Here is a 24,745-nt window from a genome sequence, read left to right on the forward strand (position 1 = left end):
ACTGGGGGGAAAAAAATCTGAAAAATAAATTATCATATTATCATATTAAATACAACACTATATTTATACCCTGTTACGTAATATTCAAGTTTGCATGTTACAACAGTACCTCTGTAACAATAATTAAGACTCATCAGCATTTAATAAAACTACAAAAATAGTCAAAATAAAGAAATTGGGCTCTGACTAAGTGTCTACAGCACACGGTGCTCTTAACGACCACCAATTACATTAATTACCCACTGATGTGTTTACACAATATTATCTGGCAGCTTGAAGAACACACAAACTGTCACATAGCTGAGTCAGAGCAACACGTTTCTGATTTCTTGTGGTGATTAAATGAAGGAAATGGAACAAAAAAAATATGAACATCACAAAACATAATGTTGAAAGAAAATCTTTTTTTTTTTTTTTTTCGTAATTTGTTTCTCAGAAAGTCTGAAGAAAAATGAGTGGGAGTGGCAGAATGATGAAAAGAAAATAGTTTTTAACACGATATTTACTAAATGTGTTTGGCCACACTCAGGTCAAATATACAAGTGTCTGTGGGGGAAAGGAAGGAGAAAGTGAATTAACCTATAAGTAAATTAAATAACATTCAAAAGGATGATGAATGGCGGCCACTCTGCTGTGTGAATGTACAGTAGTTTAGTGTTGCGGAAAGGAGAAAAGAAATTAGGTCAAGTACTCACCCAAATGTTAACACTAAGTGATGGCAGGGACTACAGGATCAGACACCTGAAAAAAGAAGCAGAGTAAGTGAACAGCTCACACATAAAGGTAATATTAAGTTTCACAAAGAGACGATCATTTAGGGCAGACTGGATGTGGATCAGTTGATTTCAATTGTCCGATCCGGCAGCGGCTGTTTGGCTCTTTAATCCATCACTGTCTGTCATTTTCAGTCACGTGTTTACTTAAAGAAAGTTAGAATTACAGTGCCGCGCCAACTCCTAAAGTGAAACACCAACTTTTGACTGCAGGGGATAAATTCAAGAATGATAATTGTGAGTGAAATTTCTATTTCTGGTGTTTGTGAATGTCCTACATTCTGTTTAGATACAGGTAAGGGTGGGGGTGGAATGATTTTTGTCTCCAGGGCCCAAAGATGTGTATTCCTCTTGCTGAGGAATGCTTTTGTTCTGATAAATTGACATTGTCAGTTTCCCACATTGCCACAGTGTGGCATATACTATAGGGAGCAGTAGTGGGAACACAGATGCTACATACGATTGGCGTCAGTCAATGTGACAGGTCTTGTTTTTTCTTCTCTTTTGAGGGAGGGTGGGGGGGGGTCTATTTTTCTAAATCTGAACTTCCAAGTGAGGAAGCAGGAAGGAATACGAATTAATACACCTACACTCCCCTTCTCCCTTTAGAATGGCAAAAATCTCTTTGTACTCGCATCATAATTACTGGTGGGCGCCAGTTTGGAATTGATATCCATGCCTCCTTCACACTTTTTTTTTTTGCAAGTATAACACAATGTTTTGAGAACATGCAACTGACAACTAAGTCTTTTCTCAACTTCTCTGTGGCTTCTTTACATTGTGATAATGTTAAGGAAAATGTCACTTAAAGTGACGTTCCTTGTTCTAACGAGAGTTCCCTGTTTTCAGACACAGCTTTTTGCACAAACACACAAAGTAGCCAGCGCGCAAGTCACCAGCTGCCAGGGTGCGTGACACTAATGACGGCTACAAACAAGCTTTAGTTTTGTTTGTTTGTTTGTTGTTGTTTTTTTGTAATTCATAAGTTGTTTTTTGGATTGTGCACCACTGTAATCCACAAAAAGACTTTGCTTTCTTTCATTGCTATCATTTAAATGTGGAAATGTGTGTGCGTTTAATTTGTTTTTAGGAAATGAATATTAAAACTTAAAAAAACAAAAAAAACAATAGTGTAAATACTGATTAATCTGATCCTTTCCTATCTTTGTCAATTGAACCTCTTTGGTTGGACAAACCAATATTTTTACAGCCTATGGTAAATCTGTAAATCAGTTACATGACAAACAAATAAATAGATGAACTTTATAAAAAAAAATATCATTAGCCTTTTCTGAATGTAAAGCTCTGGAAATAAATGGAATATGTTGAATGAAAGAATAATTTATACAAACTGAATTCAATAATGATTATTTGCAAAAAAAATAAATAAATAAATAAATAAATAAAAGAAAAGAAGAAGAAGAAAACTTGACAATACAGTAGCCAGAGCATCGATTTGGAATAAATGAAATGTTGTAAATCTAAGCAACACAAGACTAGAAATGAATACAATTTGGTGACCTTAAAAAAGCTTGATCCACCCAAACCCACCCCCCCCCCCCCCCCCAAAAAAAAAAAGAGAACAGTGTCTGTGGTCACAGAGATACAGAGAGAGTAAAGGGGCTGACTGATGTTCACAAAGCCCTGAGAAGAGCAACATGACTGTTTAGCAGCAGTGTCACAGAGCTCATTCACTCTCCGTCTCCTCTGCTCTGACACCAGCAGCAGAGTCTCTGCTCCATCACCATCAAGGCCAAACTGGTGCTCTGCTGTTTACATACACCATCTATTGTGTGTTGCACACATACAGTGCTGACTGAGAGTCACAGCTAACTGGGGACCTTATTACACTAAGTGTTTGGGGAATATGCCTCACTTCCTGTTTGCTTCTCTTGCCATCAACTTAAATTGTGCACCACCGCTATGTGGGTTGGATATTTTATTTATACTTTTATTTACCCAGGGTAGATTTACTGAGCACTAATGTTATTTTTCCGCAACTCCATCCCTCTCTCACACACACACACACATTCAAATGCTGATGAATCCATTCACTTCCTAAAACAAACAACATTCTTTTTACCACTGTACACAGATTTTCTATAACTGCAAAATAGCCATAATCATAGAAATCAGTGGATTTAAGAAATCTGAGTGGAAGTTACTGAAACAAAAACCAAAATGAATGAAAAGAAACGAAAAGAAAAGAAATGCTTGGTGTACTGCAGCACCAATTTCTGACCTAATGCTGTGTTTTTTTTTCTCTGGAGTAGTGGGGGACTTGAAACCTATCCACTAAATTTGATTGATCTCAGAGTCTCTGAGTTACAGATCAAAACAAAAACAAAAAGGCTTTCAGCACACTCTGTGCTATAACACATCTGGAGCAGAATTCAGCCGGATTTGAACAGTTACTTTCCCATACAAAAATCCCGTGCTGCCTGCCTTTATTAACTCTTCACTTTTCCCACCACTCGGCACCAACGGATAATTAGTGTTATTTATGACCGATGTCAGACGGAGCTGGCAGGAGAAACGGGCGTGGCGGCAGCAGCGCGGAGTGGACACACACTGTGAGCCGCAGCAGCTCCGTTAAGTAGCCGTCACACACACAGTTGAGGAGATTTGAGAGCTCTGTTAACTCATTATGATCACTGCTGAAGTGGACTGTTCACAGTGCAGACCCAAACCACCTGCAGCCCCGTTCTCCCTGACTGTCCATAACTGGTGCCTATGCAGAAAACATCCACTCATAAAAACACAAAGAGTATGTCGTTCCTTTAGGCATAACAATGTTCTGATCACGGTTTGACCTGGACGACGTCTCCGAGACCTCACACCGCTGCATCGTCTTCACTGTGTTTCATTCAGTGGCTGGATGTATTGAAATAAGATTGAATCGGGTTAAATGGGCTTTTCATGACAGATCTGTAATCACTCTGATTTCTTTTTTTTTTTTTTTGATGGTCAAATAAAATGAGCCAATTTCATTCAATGCCACATCCATTATGATAACTTAGGTATTTTCATCCATGTACTCTTTGTGGGGGAGGGGGAACAGAATGAGCTAAATACTCAAATTATCAAAGTCATTAGACATTCAGAGTAATTTGCTATCAAACACAAGTGATCATCCAAGTACATTAGACCATTAGTTCAATTCTAAAGAGCCGCAATCACAGGAAAATGTAATTTTGGCCCTGAAAAGGTTTTTATTCATCAGGTTTTGATGGACGGGCGGGAGCGAGACTAAAAACAAGTGTATATGCGTCACATCACTCTAACCTTCATCTTTGTCTTCTTGCGGCACTGTTTCCATAATCCGTACAGTATGTGATGTATTGTCAACACTCACGCTTGTTATGGATGGCCCAAACATTCTTGTCATATACGTACATCTGATCTGACAAAGGCGAGCAGCACTGTGTCCATTTCCTCTGTGGGCACATGCTTTCTAAGTGCTCCTACAATAGAAGGCTTGATTGGACCTTAATGTTTACAGGCTGAAAGGCAGACCAAAGCAATGAAAAATACATATCCCTGAAAACACCTTGGCCTTTTCCCCGAGGTCTGTGGTGTATTTATAACCGCTTCTTTACAGCAGAGTGAAAGGCATGTACAGATTAAATTAGTTACCTTTTCTGAACTAGGTACAGTACAGTACAGTACAGTACCGGTGGGCTTAGGATCCGCCTGAGGGCAGACTGAAGTGCAGGGAATACCCTCCACAGGAAACAAGTCGCTCATCTGATTTATATCTGACCTGCTAACCATCCATGAGAGGTTCATCTGGGTAAGAGTATAGGTGGATCTCACTTAGAGGTGAGCAGGCTCCCAGGCTGAGCGCAGCAGAGTGACTTTCAAAGCCCCAGTTTGAATTTTTGATTACACCTCTTGTAGCTGTAAATACACAGATTCAAGAGGGCTAGAATTTTCTGAGAAATCATCCTCCTGTAATTTTCATCTCTTACCCACCAGAACTCAAAACACAGATCTTTTGTTACTGAATGGTACACCTTACTATGAGCCCTCGTTTAAACCTCTCAGTTAGTACATTCTGTGCATATCCGAAAAATAATAAACTCCAACAAAATAAACAAGAAAAAAATATTTGAACGAGACCACAGCATACTCAGAAAGTTGACACTAAAGATACCGGTAGGTCCGATGGGACAGTGAACATGGACATTCACACACACCTGTAGTTTCCTCAGGTTTATTGGGACGGTAAATGACAACAAACACTTTATGTTTCCTATTTTCTGATTCAAATTGGGCGATATAAGGGGATTCATGGTTTTGCTGCAAGAATAATTTGTGACATAATGGATAAGTACATGCTAATGTGGCGTAACTGGCTTGTTTACTCCTCATGCTTGTCAGCTTGTTCAACGTATTTAAAAAGACCTCACCATTTGAGTTTGAATGGATGTGAAACTCATGTTGGAGTCAACAACTGTGTTAAAAACAGATCTAATTGACAGATAAATCTCAACAGAAGTCTGTATAGAAAAACATGTAAGGGGTGATGTTAAGTACAACAAAGAGCATTACAGTGGGAAACATCTGGCCGCACATGTAAAATCCTGTTCATGTGTTCCACTAACAGCAGAAAGAGGCTGAAGTTTACACTGTTGAGAAACAGTGAAATAAAAGATGCTACAGTATGTCTAATCTAGGTTAGATACAATCAGCAAGTACGATTAAATGTTTTGTTGACTGCAAATATGTCACATTTTTACAATTCTACAGCCACGTTTAATTCACCCCTCTGGCACCCAAGGCCCACAGGTAATGTATTTTTGTAGTTCTCCTTCAAACATGTGGTTACACAGATTCATGATGTATTTCTCTGTGGTGGCCCCGACACATGGAACAGCCGACCTCTGCAGATTAAGACTGCACAAACACTTGAGCACTTTAAGTCTCTATTAAAAACGCATCTCTTTTATATGTCTTCACTTTTGTTTTATTGTTTTATTTTTATTGTTGCTTGTGTGTTTTATTGTACAGCACTTTGGACAACTTCGGTTTTATTTTTAAATGTGCTATAAATAAATATTGTATTGTATTGTTTTGTATTGTATGTATTTGTTTAAAATGTCATTTGACATGACATTGAACAGCCATACATCTGCATATGAGATGCAAAGAAAGGGAACATCTGTGAGGATGCTTCATTTCGGCTCTCTGAAATGAAGCTGAGTTATAGTTGTTCTCTGGAGTTTTCCGCACCGTTTTCTCCACCTGCCCACAGGCTGCTTCACCTGACCCTGTCACCTGGCTGCCCAGGTCTGTGCTGTCTGCTCCGTCACTGCAGTGCAGCCTTTTCTGCTACTTGTTTGTGACTTTTACCTGCTGACTTTCCATTTTTATTTGGGTACACCTGCGGGGCAGACTGTAAGCCTCAGCATCAACCACCATAAGCATAGATTAAAGCAGATATCAGTGGAATGTTTTTGTTAATATAAGTCCTAAATAGTCCTATTTTCCGTCAGCAATCACTTACATGAAGTATTTCAGCCTAAACACGAGTCTCTCCGTCACTCTGCTCTGCTGTAACCCGAGGAGAAAATTTTCCTTGTGGGATACAAGTGTTATCCAATGAGGAGAGAGAACGGCATGAAGGGCTGTGTGTGCAGCCAAGGGATGCGCGTGAATGTGGTGACGTAGCACGAGGACCAATTGATGCCTGACAAGGGCGGGGGCTGCTAACTCATGGTGCGTTCAAAGAAACTCGTACTTTGTGTTTTTCCTTCCTGTGAAGTCATACCAGTTCGATCTGGTACGAGTTCACGGGTCGGAAGTTACGAGTGGCCGTTATAGGGAACTTTCACAGACAACAGGATGGTAGAAACACGAGCTACGGGTTACCTGGAACGCTACTAAGTCGTAGTTGTGACTTGAAGCTGTAACTTACGGTTTCAAAAGCCTGCCTTGAACGCAGCATTAGCCGAAACGGCCGTGAAGCTGATATCTGCTTTAACATGTTTTTATGCCTGCGTTTGAGCCCTCCCTCCTGCTTGCCCGTTGCCCGTAAGATCCCTCTCAGAATCCACCGACAGACTGGACTCTGGCATGTGTTCACATCCAGTGTTCCTGATAAGTCTGTGAGGGCTCAGGACTGTTGTGAAAATGTCAAGTGCTTAAGGGCTCTCTTGTGGATTTTTTGAGCGAATGTGTACACTTCTGAAGTGGTGTCCTTTTCATGACACAGTATTTACAGCCCTTGCACTGATAATGCGAGTGAAGTCTGTAAGCATGGAGAGGGCTTTTTGTTGCTCTCTATCCAGTAAATCATTGTCAATGGTTCATTTTATCTGCATGTTATCCATGTTACAGAGAGCACACACACAGAGACCAGCATCCATAATCCAGAGAACCTGTAGTGATCTCTGTGGGCCTGTCAAAAGCATTAAACTCTGCTAAGGCTTCCACCAGTGCTGCAGCCGACGGCCCAGCTGTCCTTCACAACAGTGTCACAAAAGTGAGACTTTCTGATCACTGCAATAGTCAACACAACAAGCTCTACAAACAACACATCTCACTGTGAAGTCTCTAAATCGCTGCACAGTTAGATACAAATGTGACTTAAATGCTGAGAAATGTATGTACATACAAGTAAAGTGTATTGAAAGCACCATGCAGGTGTTTAAATGACGGTAAAACATTTGCATGGAATCATATGGACAAAGATCATACTAACATGTTCAGCAAGTTAAATGTTCTCCATGTGAGACTGTGAGGATGTAACAATTGCTGCTAACATGGTACGGCTCAGGCAGCTGTGACTCACATTGCTTTTCTGTTATTTGGTCATGAACCAAAGGGGCATATTCTTCTTCTTTTTTTACCTGATTATTCCCCTGAGGGATTCGTGAATGAGACAAATTTGGTGGCAACTCACTCCAGTAGTTGTTGAGAGGTTTCACTCAAAAGAATAATAAACGTCACGATGCTTGGGTGAAGGAGTGGGGATCCCCCACATTTGTTAAGATGCATCATCTGGGGAGCACGATGAGAGAGAAAGTTATTTCTAAGAGTCCTCTCTTCCTATCTCGAAATGTGGGAGAACAAAGTCCTAGGGCTTATTTCTAAATGCTTTTATCATTAGCTGAAAAAACTGTAACTGCTGCACAGACTGGAGCTCCGGGCTATAACCAGTGCAATCCCTAAAAAGGTGGCAAAACACATCCAGGGCTTTGGTTTGTGTGTTTCTTCCTAATTTAATGCTTCTACAACAAATGAAAGTTGGGCCAGTGGAGGGATTTAAGAGATTAGGGAATGCATCTAATGTACTGGATCTGTCTGATATTAACACAAGTGACCTCAAACCTGACACGTAAGGTCCCTCTCACCCTCAGCTTAAACCCGGCGGCTTGCAACCTAAAAAAGCCTGCAGCCAGCTCAAATAACAAGCAGACCGTAGTGTGCAGACTGAGTGTCGATGCTGAGGGCGGCTGCACTGTGGTGCTTGATCCACGCTGCACGCTACACATCCTATACAATTGGATAATCCATTAATGAAGCAGATTCTGGGGCGACTCGCTAAGACCCAAACCACAACCTTTCACCTCCTATGTATTATATCTGACATGAGAATAGTGCAAGTAAATGCACATGTGGAAGGACAAAGGAGCTTTACTCTTTATGCTTTGACAAACCAACAGTATGTGGAAGTCCCCTCCACCTCTTACTATATACTTGTAATAGCATTAGTGATGCTTTAAAGTCTAAATCTTGCTGCATTAGTGCTCTTAACAGCACAATAAATAAATGGATTCCATTCACTTAAGCCATGACCTTTTATTTGTGTTTGTTTGTTTGTTTTCTATATCCTGCTCAGAATCCAATATAGGTTAATCAGTATGGTTGGCAAATCAACAAAACAAGAGAAAGAATTCAAATCATGCCGAGTCGTCCACAACAGATCACCTGTCGGGTCTTGTAGACGATGCATTTCCTTTTTCTTTCCATCTCAGAAATGTTGAACATATCGGAAGACTCCGTCTCTGTCAAATCTTTTACAAAATGTGCCCTTGACAACAGTGTTACCTGAAACAGACTATGGTTTGAGTATCATTAGAGAAAGGCAACTGGAATACTCAAGTTTGTTACTACGGTGATTGCAGATCTGCAACAGCAACTCCAGTCCCCAAACATGAAAGTGGGATTAGCTACGTCCCCAAACACCACCCTTTTCTTTCAACCTCGCTACATGTAGGGCAAAGTGACTCCCACACTGGCACTGAACATGAACAGCAAAGTACAAATTCATCAGACACACAGTCCGACCAGCGAACCCAGAGCTTGTCAACACACAGAGGAGTGAGAGACATCCATGTACGTACTACATTATGTTTCTAGCTGCTTGCACATTCTGATATTTCACTGTTTGGTTTTGTCCAGAGCCCATGTTAAGATTTCAGATACATAAAATAGAGAAACACTGTCTCGTGGATACCTAAAATGAAAATACTTTTAATTAGTTTTATTTTCATCAGCCAATTTATTAATATACTTTTAATTACTGGTAGGCATAACACAAAGTAATCAGAGTCTCCTCCAACCTCAAACCCTCTCTTTGTACGTCCAGGGCTGGTGTTGGGTTTGTAGAGCTTCCTTTACTCTAGATGTAGACCTCAAATACTAAGAATCAGAAAAACCCCATTTGTAGCAGTTATGGCCAAAAGCCTGTGAACATCTACCCCTGAAAATACACACTCACATGAATCAGCCATAAATCAAGATGTCAATCAGAAAGTAGCTGGACATCTTTGTGTTAATTCCTAAACATTACACACAGACACCACAAAATGTTCTCAGGGGGTGATAAATAACCCGTCACTCCTCTATTTTGCACACACACTCTGAATATCACATAAACATAAGAAAAAAGAAAAAAAAAAGATTATGCCACGCCTTGAATAATGCACCGAGGGGGAGAGTGTGAGGTTATGTGTGAAGACTTGGTCCCAGGTGTAACACTGCCAGAGCACAGACACTGACTTCCAGCCAAGAGAATGATTTGGGTCAGTAGGTAATTGCATTCCTGGACCACAGGGGACTTGTTGGCAATTAATCCTGCCAATGAGCCACGAGAAATATGCACATGTACAGTGTGCCAGTAGACTGATAAATAACTTAGCTCTTTCAAAGAGTGATGGGGTAAAATATCTGCTGCTGACACCAGCGACTCACACTTACAATGACACAATAAGATTATGTCAGAAATTAAAATGATTGCGCCTGATGTGGCAGAAAATCAGAACCCACCCCCACTCAATTAAGCCCCATCTAAACCTCACAAATGAAGTCATGTTAACAGCTTCTCCAGAACTGATACCCAGAAAACTTTGACCACTTTATATCTATCTATCTATCTTCATCCCTTCTGACCTGTCCTTTCTCTTCTCTTTAGCACAATCAAGAGAAATCCAGCAGGTTGAAAGGTCAAAACAGGTGTAGAGTTGCCTCAGAGGGGAAATACAGTGAAGAACCATGTCAACTTGTAGGCAAGATGGCGGCGTCGAGTAGTGCAATGGCTCATAGCTCTCCGATGTGATGCTTTTTCTTGTTTCTCTTAGTGTATGCAGTTTCGTGTGTGAATTTCCCCCCGGATTTTCATTGTTTTTACAGAATGACAATAACGACTATCTAGTATTGATCAGTCATAAAATACGATCTGATCATCATCCAGGTCACAAGTGTAGGCAAACAGTCCACTTAAGCTCCTATCATATCTTTGTGTTTTCATTGAACACATTCATTTAACATTCACAGTTATGATGGAAAAGGGAAGTGAACATCCATTACATAAATGGTTGAACCTCTGGTGACCCAATTCAGCTCAGACATATTGATCTGATCTGGACTCTGACTGGGCCTGGAGCTAGATGTTTCTTTGTTTGAAGTCAATCTGTGGCAGATTTACTTTGATAGTTAAGGTTAATTGTCCAACGTCATCCCGCTGGAAAAAGTTGATGCTGAGCTGTCCAGAACCATGAGGCACCAGAGACCGAAACGGTGGTGCAGCCTCTATCCTACTCCTCCTTTGGGGTGGCGCTTTCATGATAGTATGCGGTGCCCCTTTCCCACCATACAACCTCATGTTCCTCCCAAACAATTCAACCTTAGTTTTATAATGTCAAGCCATCTGTGTGAGGGGTTTGTATTTCAAATAGATTTCTTAGTTGAGAAGAAGATCTGACCAAACAATTCAGGCATAAATATAGGCCTTTTTTAAAGAGTTCACTTACATTTTCATTCCACTGTAGCACAGGCTCATTTACATTCTAGCTTAACATATAAAACTTCCCTGGTAAGACTTGATTTCTGGTTATAGCTGTGTATAATAATTTACAATCTCGCCTTTTTTTCTTCTTTTTTCCAAGAATGCTTTTCAATGTGAACATGCAAATGACTATGACACTGAAAGAAAGCATGAAAATAAATCTGAGTGTCATGATTGACTATAAACTACAGTGGAGACTGCACATAAATAATATAAACACAAAATGTGGCAGTACTACATAAAAAAAACATCCTACATCAGAAATCACTGCATACATTATCCTACTCCACTCATATTTCCATATATTACTTATATCAAACATTAACTTCTCATGCTACAGTAGGAAGATAAAAGAATCACCAATTAATCAGATTAATATGAACCAACTAGCACACTATTAATACATAACTATTAATTCATTCACATGCCTTAAAATGTCATGGTCTAGTTGACTTTACAGCTGCACAAAAGTATGAAGCAGAAAATAATTTGCTCCCTTCCCACTCAGACTATTCAAGTAACATTCCTGTCTGTCCAGTCAGATAAAATATTAACCATTTGTGTTACATTTTGTCATAATTGCGGTTGAGGTGACCATGACCTTTGACCTTTGGACAGAAAATATAAAACGGAGATGAATATGCGTATGTCAAAGGAATGCATTTGTGGATGAGTTGAGACTATGATTAAAGAATCTGTAGTTGACTGAGCATACTAAAAAGAAAATCAAACATGGTAAGTAAGTCTTGATAGTGAAGTTTCTCTCCATATAGCTTCTTTTAATTTTCTGACATCACTTTTCAAGTAGTGAAAGTATTGTTGTGTAAAAAGGGGAAGATGTAATAAGCTATAGAAGAAATATGAATAAGGATTAAAATAAACACTGAATATTTACTACACATCATGAAGACATTTAAAGATCAACTGATACCAACACAAGTTTTTCTTTAGATAAATAAAGATTTGGTTTGAATTCAATCAAAGAAGTTATTTTCATTTGAGGAACACTCATTGATTTCACTACTTAATGTTGGTATTCAAAAGTAAAACAGTGTTTTAGGTCGAATGAAATGGAAAATTCAATAAATAAAAAAACAACCACAACAACAGTGTTTTAAGTCTTCATTAACCTTCCCTCATCCCTCTGCCATGCTAAATCTGATGTGCTTTGTAGTTTATATGTTTTGGCACATTATTAATGGCTCTGTGTTTTCCCAACAACATGCCTCAGTAACTTGACCATCTTTACAAGCTGGCATCTGTCACTTGCACGCTGGGCAAGTGTGTATCAGTCACATTGTGTAAAGTGCCCCATTAGCCTTCAGCTTCTGCTTAATCTGAGATTAATCATTTAGTGGCATCTGATCCTAAATGATAGGGGCACAAAGAAAATGTCACTTCTGGCACACAATCACTCCGCTGTCTGGGACTAAACCATTATGACAGTGTTAAAGATTACTGTTGTTTACTGGGAAGTGTTGACGAGTGCCAAAAATAAATTTTCACCCAGCAGATTGTGAAAAATTAAGGGAGGTATAGCGTCAGAAACACCTACGGTTGTAATCGCACTAAATGCAAAGTCGACTGAAACTTTACCACAATTTCCCCAAAAAAACAGACCACCGGCCACAGTTGGTGACTCCAAAAAAGGAATGATTATCAAAAATAACTCATATGAGGCCAATAGGGGATTTTGAGAGAGAGGATAAAGAACAGAAGACACAGTGCAGTGACATCGCCTGTTAAAGTGTGACAGAGATTTTTCTCATTCCTGTGTTCCTCTTGTTCACTTATAAAGCTCAGGCCATAACAACCTTCACGTTGTTAGATATTGTTTGGCTTCTATTTGACAGTTTGTGTCTAAATGGAGCCACTGCCATCATCCATAGCTGGGGCACCAGGGTCACATGGGTGCAAGGTAAGCATATACTCAGAAAGTATTGTTCCAGTCTAGGTGTTGTAAAGGACTGAGAACACATGTCGTATTACGCAGGAACATGTGACAATGGGATTTTGATGTCTAACAGCCTCTTGACACACAATTTAAGGTAGAGTTTAATCTTGCATGGAGGAAGATGCTGCAACCATGTGAGAACTTTGAGGCATCTCCGGGACGTTTTTGTGACACCACTGTGGTTCACTTGTTGTCATTGTGTTGTTTATCACTTTGTCCGTGGCACATCATTTTTCAATGCATACTTCAGCCGGCGACTCTCAATTCCTGATTGTGGTGTTTCCTTCAGTTCACAAGAATTTCAATCACATAAAGCAGAGAAAAATATCCATAAAACTACACTGAAAGTTTCAGCAGATCATCTCTACTCCAAAGAAAGAAGTATTCCCTTTCAGTTTGCCTGCTCTGTTCTTCATACAAAGAAAATAAGCTCAGCACGGCTACAGAGTTGCTGTTGATGTTTAGATGTTTTCTTAAATTTATCAAAGATGCTGAGACTTGGGATTTTCTAATTAGTTATCATCAATTAGACTGTGTGAAACATGTAGTCACTCTTTTTTTAGTCAAAAACCCATCAATGTTTGACTGATTTTCATACAGAGGAGGAATCTTTAGATAAGTTAGACTTTCTTAATTTTGTTGGTAGGGTTTAATTAATAAACAGCAAAAAAAAACTGAATTGTCGTCTCTTATTAAGTCCATATTTGGCCTCATTTCATAGACACTAATGTGTCCGTTTTATTTCACAACGTATATATATAATTTTTATGGATACATACGAATAATACGCATAATTACTTTTGCGTATGGGCTAAATTCAGGGCTCATTTAGTGTATCTGACATTTGGCTAACGGAGACAAATGGTGGAAAAATCCTAACCTGAACTTGAGAGATCATAACACAAAAAACAGCCGCAGGTCTTAGGAACTAAAAGAGAGAAGTGCAGAGTTTACTGGCAGCAATGCGGGGCCTTTCCAGAGGGAAACCTGGACTCTGCTACAAGAATGAAAACTTTCCTCAAACAAAAATGCGAAAGATACTTCAGAGGCGAGAAGCTTGAATTCTTCAGTTATGATATAAAGTGTCAGGTGGGGGCTGTTGACAGCTCATCGCAAATCTGACAACATCCCAGCAATGAAGGATGGTCATGACATCATGCGTGAGGGTGCGGGTTTCATTTTGTATTGGAAAAGGGGAACAATAAAGGCTGGCTAAGTCTTGAGACGAGCCTCTATCAAAGCGCCGAAGACCTTAAACCGAGGTGGTGATTTATGTTCAAACATAATAACGGCCACGAGCAGCAGCCAAATCAACAGTGAGATGAGGGACCCGGCCAAAGCCTTCAAACATGTTGTGAAGTAATGTGTCTGAGATTGTTGTTTATTGACTCACCCTAACCCTCTTTACTGGGTGGGAGAATCGAAATCTATTTAGACTAGGAGTCTAAAATCTCAAAATGTTGAATTCAAATATTGACATGTGTTGAAAGCTCCAATAATTCTCCACTGTGTTCACACTCTCAGTTTTGGCGCCACTTTTTGCCCTGAGAGGAAACAGGACCGCTCTTGTTTACATACAATCTGAGTGTTTAATCTGCACTCTACTACTCTCAAGAGTGGAGGAAAAAATAGCCGGTTAAGAGGCATCATTGGGTTCGAGAGTAATCAAGAGTATCGCACAAAAACAGAAAGTAATCAAACCCTTAAAGTGATTTTTTCTTAATAAGAAAGATAATCTCCTCCACTTTAGCTTGATTCTCCTCAGCTCAGTCGGATCCTCAGTGTAATTGCTCTTGTTAATCGTGCCTTAATTTGTTGACGAGATTCATTTGGAAGACTTGTCTTGAAAACATATGATCTCTCCCGACGTGGGGGGATGTCAGCGTCTTGAAATTAAGAGCGGCAGAGCTGAGTGAGGCCAGATTAAGTCATTCTGAGAGCGTTGGAAATGTCGCCAGAGACTGACGTAACGCTGTGATCAGCGTCTGTGGCTGCTTGTTCAACTGGTAACGACGATGTACTGAAACATCCAAACTGCTTGCGGCAACGTTCTTTATACTGTGATGGTAAAGAAAACTGGAAGTGAGCTCATTATTTATTCAAGATCATCATTAACCTTATAAATCTGATGTTTGATCATGTCTACCAGGCAGTGTAAAGAGCAGCTGCTGCGTATTGTCTATTATGGCTACTCTGCCATAACTAGGCCATCACAAAACTCTCTATTTTTGTAGCAGACAAAACTCTAACGTCCCAAGTTCTCCCCAGTAATCTGTCTGCATGTTCTGGGACATAGGTGTCTTGTACTCCAGCTACAATAAACAAAGTGTTGCAGTAACACCAGTGGAGAGGAGTCATTAAAAGCTAAGAAGTGATATCACAACATTGTCTTTCTAAACATGCTGCCATGAGCCACCATAAAGTGGTGGTCATATTGGTATTAATTAAGACTGTTGTAGCAAAACCTACAAGGTCAATTCATTGCCAAAAAGTTGAAGTTTTCAGTTTCAGGAAGGACTAAAATTACCGCCTTGTGGTCGTATGTCTCTGCCAATCAGCCAAACTGCAGGAAATATGGTCACTATCTCTTCTTCCTGAGTTACAACACTGCACAATGGCCAGGAGTGTTTTTTCAGAACACTGTGATGTCACTGTGAACTTGACCTTTGACTGTTTTAATGTAAAATTAGTTTGATTATTAGCGCACAAATCTCTGTGTTATGGCCAGAAATCAGTATTATGTGGTTACAGTGACCTTTGACCATTAAATCAATTTAGTGTGTTCAATATTTGAACAAAGAAGTTCCCTTGAGTTGTCAGTTGGGTTAAGCTCTGCAGCTGTTTCAAAGTATTACTTTATTTGTGCATATTTTCAGGATCAAATGTATGTAGGTCAACTGAATTTAACTTCAAATAAAAATATATACTATTAAAAACAACCACAGTTTTATTTCTTCTTTAATTTTATTTATGACACTATGGTGGTATTTATATGGATCATTGTCTTCCAACACTAGGATTCACACAGTACTGGGCCTGAGTGATGGACTGACTGACAGACAGCACCAGAACCTTATCACAGTCCAGAGTGAACATAAGAAAGTCACTCCTTTCTCAAACAACTGATAATGCTTCCCTCATTTCATTAGTGAGTTCTTGTTTCCTGTGGTCCAGTCTGACTTAGTTCAGTTGTTGGGAAGAACTGGTCAGTGTTATGAAAGCTACAGGGTCAAAACAATCTACATTCACTAATAAATCAATAAAACTAAAAACTCACAAGTATTCACAATGATGGATGGAAACTGGCTCCGAGGCTGAAACCAGATACAGTCCCGCCATAATTTACAGATAAATGAAATTAGTTAATCACACCTCACCATCACTGAAGTCAGCAGCAGCAGCCCTCAGAGGCGAGTAAAGTCGTTCACCTCCTTCTTGTGAAGGGGAGAATTACCAGGCACCTGCCACTGAATGTTTAAGGTGTGGAAGTAAGAGCCAGGAGGAAGGTTAGACCTGTTAAGATCTAGATATCGCTTAGAGTGGGCTGTTGCGAAACCAAAATTTTTCAATGACCCAAGCTGCCCCCAAGTCACACACACACACGCGTGCAATCACAAGACATGTGCAGGAAAACATGCAGGGCTAACAACTTCTATCATAAGAGAGCCTGTTCAAATCGGTCAGATACAACTGATTTTGCACTTCTCACCTTTTCCTCTAACTCCTCGTATAACTGACAGAAACCTGTCTACAAGGTCGGATTCCTGGTCCAAAAAAAAAAGAAAGAAAAGAAAATTTCACTCCGGTGCTGAGTTAGTCCCAGCTTTCGACAAACTTTATCAAAATATCTGGTGAACTGGTGTACAGCCAAAACCAATTCCCTGTTTTTTCCATACTTGCAGAGATGCACAGGAACATTGTGTGTTGATTGTGTGTCTGATGCAAGGAAATAGCAATAACATCTCTAAAACGCTCAATCAACAAGTGACAAACTGTGACACAAGTTCCCCACAAGCAGCCTATACATAGACAGCTTTGCATAAGAAGGCAAGGGAAGTTCAACCAGTCTAGCTTCTTTCAGTCTCATTCACCTATATTCTATTACATAATATTATGTTATGTTGTATTGTATAATAGCTGTTATGATAAAAGCAAATTGCATTCTCTCAAGTAAACACACACAAGCTACCATTAAACAAAAATAAATACAATAGAAATTGAGCACAGAATGATACTCACAGTTTCTCTTCAGATCACTGAAGCTCAGAAAACTGCTAGATTCACTAAATGGCAGTGACTTGGAAGGCTCCTCTCACCCCTAGAAAGCCTTATGCAGCTGAAATGACTCACATCCCCTCTTCCAACCTCTGTCAACCATCATGAGGAGGTAAACATTTCCAAATATGGAGAAAATATGAAGACAGTATTGAGGGCAATATCAGTTTGGTTTGCTTTCAGCTAGGAATGCCATACTCTGTGAGCCAGAGTCACTCGGCAGAGCCAGTTCTGTGGTGCATACCTTTCACTAGGAATAATAATGATGATTGTGGAGAGCTTTTCACTATTGGTTGGAGTTCGCTCCGACTGAGTCTATTTTAAAAGGAGTAAATAGTGAACATTCAAAGAAGAGAAGATGCATGAATTTAAAAGTCTAAATGGAAATTTCAATAATCAAAAAAGTGCAGGGAAACATCATTTACCACTTTCTGTTTATCATCAGGCAACCAGGGCCAGATTAGGAGGTGAAGATAGCCCATTTACTGTGAGAAGCTATCTTGTCACAGGGATCATCTTCAAGTGATTAAGAAGGTGTAATTAAAGTCTGATTACTCTCCATGAGAGTCATGGGTCAGCGGAGATCATGGAAGCCGCTAAACCTTCGCTTGACCGTGTTTGTTTTTTCAAACAGCACAAGTCACTTCCTCCAAATTGCAAAGGAACAGACTGTTTATTTAAACAGAAACTGTCCTCTGATAACTTATCTTAATTGGTACAATTTTATAATTTGAAAAACTTTTGCACAGAGTCTTGTAGCTCTGTAAATACCTGTTATCACGTTTGACGTTCCACCAGCACTGCTACAGTAAGTATAGCATATGAGAAGCCACTTGGTGTCACCAGGTGAAAATGTCAAAGCACTTTCTTATTAATCACCGTAAAAGCAATCAACATATTTTGGTAAATATAAGCAATGCAATTAAAATTGATATGTTGATTTTTGTGAGTCACTTTTTAAAAAAGCTACTGAGTAAATGAGGGGAAAACCTGTATAGGCTGTACATCATCCTTTACTGAGGCTTGAGTTGATTCTAAAAAACTCACCTAACACACACCTCAAAGCCCCAACCTCTCGGCTAACATCAATAAACTGGATACAACTAACACACCACACACACCGACTGCCCCACACGTTTGCATCCAGGTGTTGTGTCTCAAACAAAACAAAACCCGAGCATCAAGGCCTGCAGTTTGAATATGCCCGACATAAAGGTGATGATACACCTGCTATGCAAATCCTCGACAGAAGGATAAGTACAGCAATAAGAAGTTAGTAGGAACTTCCACTGACGACACGTTGTGCAACAAGGTGATTAACAAACAGGAACTCAAACTGGGGAGGACCAAACATACTTTGCTTTTTCCACTGACTTACTCACAGCCTCCAAACCATCCTCATAGGCACACGTGGTCAAAGGGCCTGTATCTGTGTGTCCATATACACAGCCTTCCAAACAGCACAGCAGCTGGGCCAAACAGGACCAGTACACAGTGGATGGAAAAGCACAACAGAGCAATTTACAATAAAAAGCTTTCTTACCTTTTCTCCTCTCTGGCTGTGTTGGGGTTTCACCGGCGATGCCCTTTGCTGTTTGTTGAAATCTGTGGAGATTGAGAAATAAAGACTGAGTAAACTCTGTATCACTCAAATGGATAACACAGCTGTAATTGTGCTGAGCAGGGCCACACCAGTGTGGTAAGTGGGTGCTGTCAACTTTTTTCCTCTGACTGCGTCGTTCGTCAGTGGAAAGATGAACCTTGCGCAGGCTCCCATAAATCCTGCATGAACCCCAGTGTAAGTTGTCCATTTAAATTTGGGTCTGTCATTTTTCACCAGGCACCTGTCACACTGTTGGAGTAATGCTTCACGTGAAGACAGTGCAGGGGGAAACAATGCTGACAAGTGACTCTACAGAAAATATTTCACCACAGTGTAACGATTATTTAGTGAAGGGAGCTAAGAGAATGAAATAACATGTGATATGAAGGCACCTCTGGAAGACAGGACAAACTGGTTTAATATTGCTGTGCAAGTCACAGCAACAAGTCGTCATTAAACGCATTAGAATTAGTGAAATTCAGAGATCCCCTTAGAGATCTCCTTGTTTTTTAAGCAGAATAGCAGCAGTCATGGATATAACATTAACATTTTTCTCTGTCAGAAACCCACTCATTTAATTATTGATGGAGAAAACTACTATGCTAAATGTTACCAGTTGTATATTTTACATATATTAATATTCACATACATATTTGAGTAACATAATCTTGAAACACTAGTCGGCAACAACCTGATCTGTGTAGGTTAGAGTTTAAACTATTGTTTTATAAATGATAAATTATGGTAATGCTATAGGTTCTGTGAGCCCAGGAGATGACTATTTGATAAATTGGTTAAATGTTATACAGATAAAAATGATCAGCCGTTTCTGCATTGTTCAGATTAATTGTAGTGAATCACTGTGGTTTTTGACCTTGGCTTTAAGTTTGTGCCTAAAAATCATGTCATGCTGTTTGCTATCGATCAAGATGAGGCTTTCATGGGCTGATAAAGGTGCAGGAGAGCAGTGTACTGTGTGAGACAGCACCCTGGCGTCTGATGCAACAGTAAAAGCCGACTATCTAGTGCAATAAACCTGCAAACAAATTGCCCCGGCATAAGACTAAACTTTTTCTTTTTAACTCCACGACTGAGAAAGCTAACGCAGCAGGCTACTGGAAAGAAACCAGCCGTGTGTGAGGTAGTTAGTGTAAAGTCATTAGCATAAAACTAGAAGACGGAGACTGAGAAATGGCAAAATCGTGTTACTTCAGTAATTGTACTCCTGTACTTTGAGCAGCAGGAGCAGGGTACGCTGAGTGCAAGTGTGAGGATAACACATATCAATCATTCAGTAGATACTGGAAGTGCTTACAAAAAAGGCCCCTCGGGAATATGTTTGAGGTGAAACAGAGCCCTGTAGGAATTATAGGCCAATAATCGTCCATTACAACATTTTGTTACATATAATACAGTCATTACTATTGTTGTGCAAAACCAGCCGACTGTATCAGTGCCCCACCCAAGACCACAGCAGACCAGTTGGGCGGGCACAGGCACATCCATTGGTCTCCTGTGGTCTGTCACAGCTCTGGTTCTTTAAAAGTGTCAGGATTAGTTCACAAGAACAATTAGTTTCTTTTTATCTTCCTTGCACATGATTATGTTGCATTTTTCTGGTGATCAGTTTGTTAAAGTTATTGGTAATATTTTGTTCAAGAGACAAAGATTAGCCACTAAGATTTTGATCCTCCACGTCAACATTGCAGCCTGCTTCACTCCCAGTGGAGAGATACAGCTGCTGTGGTGTGAAGTGTTTACCTGGTTCAAATCCTAATGTGGCACCTATAGCCCCAGTGTTGTGCCCCTCATGTATCATTACCGTTGAGTCACATCATCCAATTTTCCAAAGATGAGTGATCTTTGTAGGAGACCAGGTTAACTCCTGGACCGAGTATGGGCTGTCGACATGACCAAACTGTTGTGGAGCTGCTGAACACTATTGGCATCATCTGCAATCTGCTAAATGTCGGGTGGTTTCCGCTCTTTATCAGTTTGCCTCTCTCCTCTTCTCTATGCTCACATACAGTATTTTTAATACAAATTTGAATTCCCATTTAAGTGTTCTTATTTACATCTTTTTCTGTTTCTGTTGTCAGACAAGGGAAATAATAGGAACTGAAATACAACCCATTGAGATTAGAGTCAACTTCCAAGCCATTTACAGACTGCTTTTCTGCACTTCTAAAAACAGGATTTCAGTGGCAACAGCTATATTTACTTGTAAAATTATCACTCAGAAATTAAGACACAACATCTTAATTATTTAGCCTCTCTGCCTCTGCGACAATAACTGAATAGAGTATAGACACAGAGGGGTGTGCTTCTCGCTAGTGGGGCAAAAGTCTCGACAGTTTGTCCAGAAAGTCATGAAATGTCTTCAAAACATTCAGGTGGTCTGAAGAGTCATTATATCCAGTAACAAATGCACTTGTATCTAGTTTTTGTATTGTTGCTGCTGCTGGTCTCTTCAGAGAGCGACCAAATGAAGTTTTGTTGTGCAGAGACAATGACAAATAAAGTCTCTCACTCTAAGTCAGCGGCGCTGCCGGCTGTGTGTGAACATGGCTCCCCAACCCCTGATAGAAACTGTTGATGCCTATTCATATTTCTAACGCGGTGGCTGATGGGAAAACTCTGCTGTGACTTTATAACATTCATGTACATTCTCGTTTTTAGGACCAGCGAAAAACCAACAGGTCGTTTAAGATTTACCAGAGCTCTGTATGTGTTTCTGAAATCTTCAAAGAGGAAGAAAAAATACTCCATCTGCTGCACTAAAAAAATACATTTACCCATTTCCTCAACAGCAAGTTGGTTGGTATAGCTCTGTGATTTACATGCAGTAATACATCAATGGCAGAAACACAGCAGACCTTGCATTAATTCATGGTATACCACACTATCCATACTGTAGAGATGCTCACCAGCTTCTGGTTGTTCTTACACTCACACAGGTGACGCTTTCTGAAAAGCCACAGCCGTGACATCACGCCCTGCTCTAAAACTGTGCATTTTGAGCCTGGGAAACTGCTGCTGTTCCTCTCAGTAAAAGAACATGCTCATTAAAATATACCAAGAAACACAAACAGGAGTATAACTTGACTAAACCTACCAGGGGGGCCCAGGCTCAAAGGCAGATGAGGCACTCATCTTTTAAGTTGAACATCATCAGTGCTGTCAAACGAGTCCTTTTTAACTAGAGATTTTAAAGACAGTTCCATTTAATGTTGCCTGAGTCAAAAATGTGTCGGAGCGACGCAGATGTATGCGGTTTGATGGCAGCACTCTCAGGGGACCTTGGTGTTATTGATTTGAAATTCACATCTAAGTCAAAGTCTGAATTTAGTCTTTTAAAGAGGAGAAGGAAACTTATTCTTTATGCTCGCTATGTCTTACGGTAGATCAATATCTTTAGTGTGGGCCGCGATTCTATTGTCATTCACAAAGAAGAAGACAAGAATGTCAAAGCCACTTTTCCACGGGTTCTCAGTTAAGTCATCTGTAACTATGACCCATGTGGACCTTTGAAGGTGAATGTGAGGTATGAAGCATCTGCTTTAAGCCAGGTATAGTATAATTTCTCCCAAACTGTGCATAATGATCAAATAAGGGAAAATCTCTAAATTTAAAATGTCTCTTAAAAGGTCAATGTCTGTGTCCACTATAGATCCTCATTAGCCCAAGCAATCGGCATGCTATCCTGATGCACACATGACACACTTCTATGATGCATGAAGTTATGTTCAATATAAAAAACAAGGTTACACCATCATATCTTTGACACAGGTGGGAGTTCCTTTAGTTAAACCTACAAGCCAGAGCACAAAGGATGTGTGGGCTTGACACAGGCTTACACTTACATGTATATGACAGAATATAGATTGATAATGCCTGGTCTTGCATTAGCCCTTAGGTGTGCCTTGTCAGCTCCAAACAAACTAGCCTACATGAGTAATGCTGAGGATCTGAGTAGCAACTCAACGTCTGGGTGGAGCCAGGTCCAGGCTGTTTGTCCATCTCCATGTCACAGTTTAAGGCAGTGATGATGGTTTCCTGGTTTGTCTTCAATCCAATGCAGGGCTGAACATATAGTTTAGGCCTACACTGCTTTTATGACTGATAGCAGGCCTACTGTGCACTTCTGCATTGCAGAAAATACATGTAAACATGCATGAGCAATGAATGATAGGCTACTGTCACTTCTGAGGTATACGGAGCAGCCTACAGAAGTCACAGCTACAGAGCACGGAGCACAGATTTCTGTAGGTTATTAACACACGATCATCACAAGTATTTAAACAACGTGGCGAATCGCTGCTGTCGTAAACAAGTGCGTCCCCTCACAGTACTAATGTAGTGTCACGTAGGGGGTTTCTCACAGGCTAACACTGGATGAGTTAACGAGCCGCTATCTGGGACACTTGGGGACACTTGTGAGACGGATAAAGAGAAACTATGGGGACGTATTTCTCCGCAGACGGGGGCTTCTCATGCTCCTCCGGTGACAGTGTCTTTCTTCCGCATTGCTCAGCAGCGGACCACCGGGCTAAAAACAGACACGGCAGAGACGCCCTGGGTCAAAACTTGGCGTTCACGTCGTCTTAATAGTTTGAATGTGTGACTGAGAGCTCGCTGGCGACAAGTTAGCTTTAGTTTAGTACCCTCGTGTAACTTTAGCAGGCAGCAACCGAGGCTATCGTGTCGAGTCCACGCCCTCATTGTGAACTCCGTCCGAGCTACAGTAAAAAAATCCATATCACAGCCTAACAAGGCCGAACAAACACAAGACGAGCCGCTCCGACACCGGGATATGAGCCCCGGCTACAGCAGCCCCGCACCGAGCCTCTACCCAGCCGACAACCTCAGACATGTTAAAAAGCCTCAGAGCGTTGCAGAGTTTCGCTTACCTTCGCTTTCTAGGAAACACGGCAGAGGTTTTCAAATCCCACCAAAAAAAAGTGAAACTTCTTGATCCAAATTTCTGGGAGAGTTGTAGGCGGTGACGTCACGCCGTGAAATTCCAGGCGTCTCAGTCAGTCAGAGGTTTGCCCATGTAAGGCAGCAGGCCAGCGGCGTGAGAGAGCCACAGCACCCGGCCCCCGAGCAGCCAGCTCCCACAGCACAGGGTCTATGTTAAAGGAGAAGAACAAGGCTCATGATAAAAAATGTGTTATCTGTGTGTTAAACACTGGGACACTCACCCTGGAGGACAATACTATTGAAAATCATTTGTGTCATTCAGTCAAACTGCCCAAGCTAAACTCACTGCGGCTCAAGAAAACACAATGCAAAGACACAAACACATTAAAACTCAGGAAATAACATCAGTCACTTTAATAGTGCACTGCAAGAACTGACCACATCTGCAAATACACAAGCATGTTGCAAAAACTTCACAACATATCCTAAAATAAGTGTGGGACACCAAAAGGTGACAGGCTATTGGGCGCACGCTTGTCCGATGCTTGACATTAAACGTTGTGAGGACAGCTTCCTGTTGTCCCTGTGGTGTCTGAAAATAAGGTGAGTTTTATTTGATCAATTATAGCGTGAATATACCACGATTCATATATTCATATGCAAATGGTGTTAGCTTCGCCCGTCATTTTTGGTGTTCCTGCAAACACTTCTGTCATGTTGGGAGACATTTGTGTGTTTGCAGGTGTTGTGAGTTTTTGCAGTGCACTTGTCAAATTAATGAAGCTGTTTTCTGAATTAGTAGGCTAGCAATTGTGTATTTGTGTTTTCTTATGTTGCAGTGCATTGAGCTCTCAGGGCCACCGTACACATTGCGACCAGCTGTCTCCATCAGGTCAGTAAGATATTGTGAAGAAATATAAAAT

General features: G+C 40.5%; 1 long non-coding RNA gene across 1 annotated transcript; it reads right to left on the bottom strand.

Annotated features, from left to right (window-relative positions):
* Positions 1-695: 695 nt before the first annotated feature.
* On the bottom strand, positions 696-23,881 carry LOC310984645. Its single transcript, XR_014595320.1, has 3 exons — positions 23,810-23,881; positions 18,840-18,901; positions 696-741 (listed from the first exon to the last, which is right to left on the bottom strand). It is a non-coding gene; the product is annotated as an uncharacterized lncRNA (long non-coding RNA).
* Positions 23,882-24,745: the final 864 nt, after the last annotated feature.

This window comes from Trachurus trachurus, assembly GCF_905171665.1.
Source record: "Trachurus trachurus genome assembly, chromosome: 4".
NCBI lineage: Eukaryota > Metazoa > Chordata > Actinopteri > Carangiformes > Carangidae > Trachurus > Trachurus trachurus.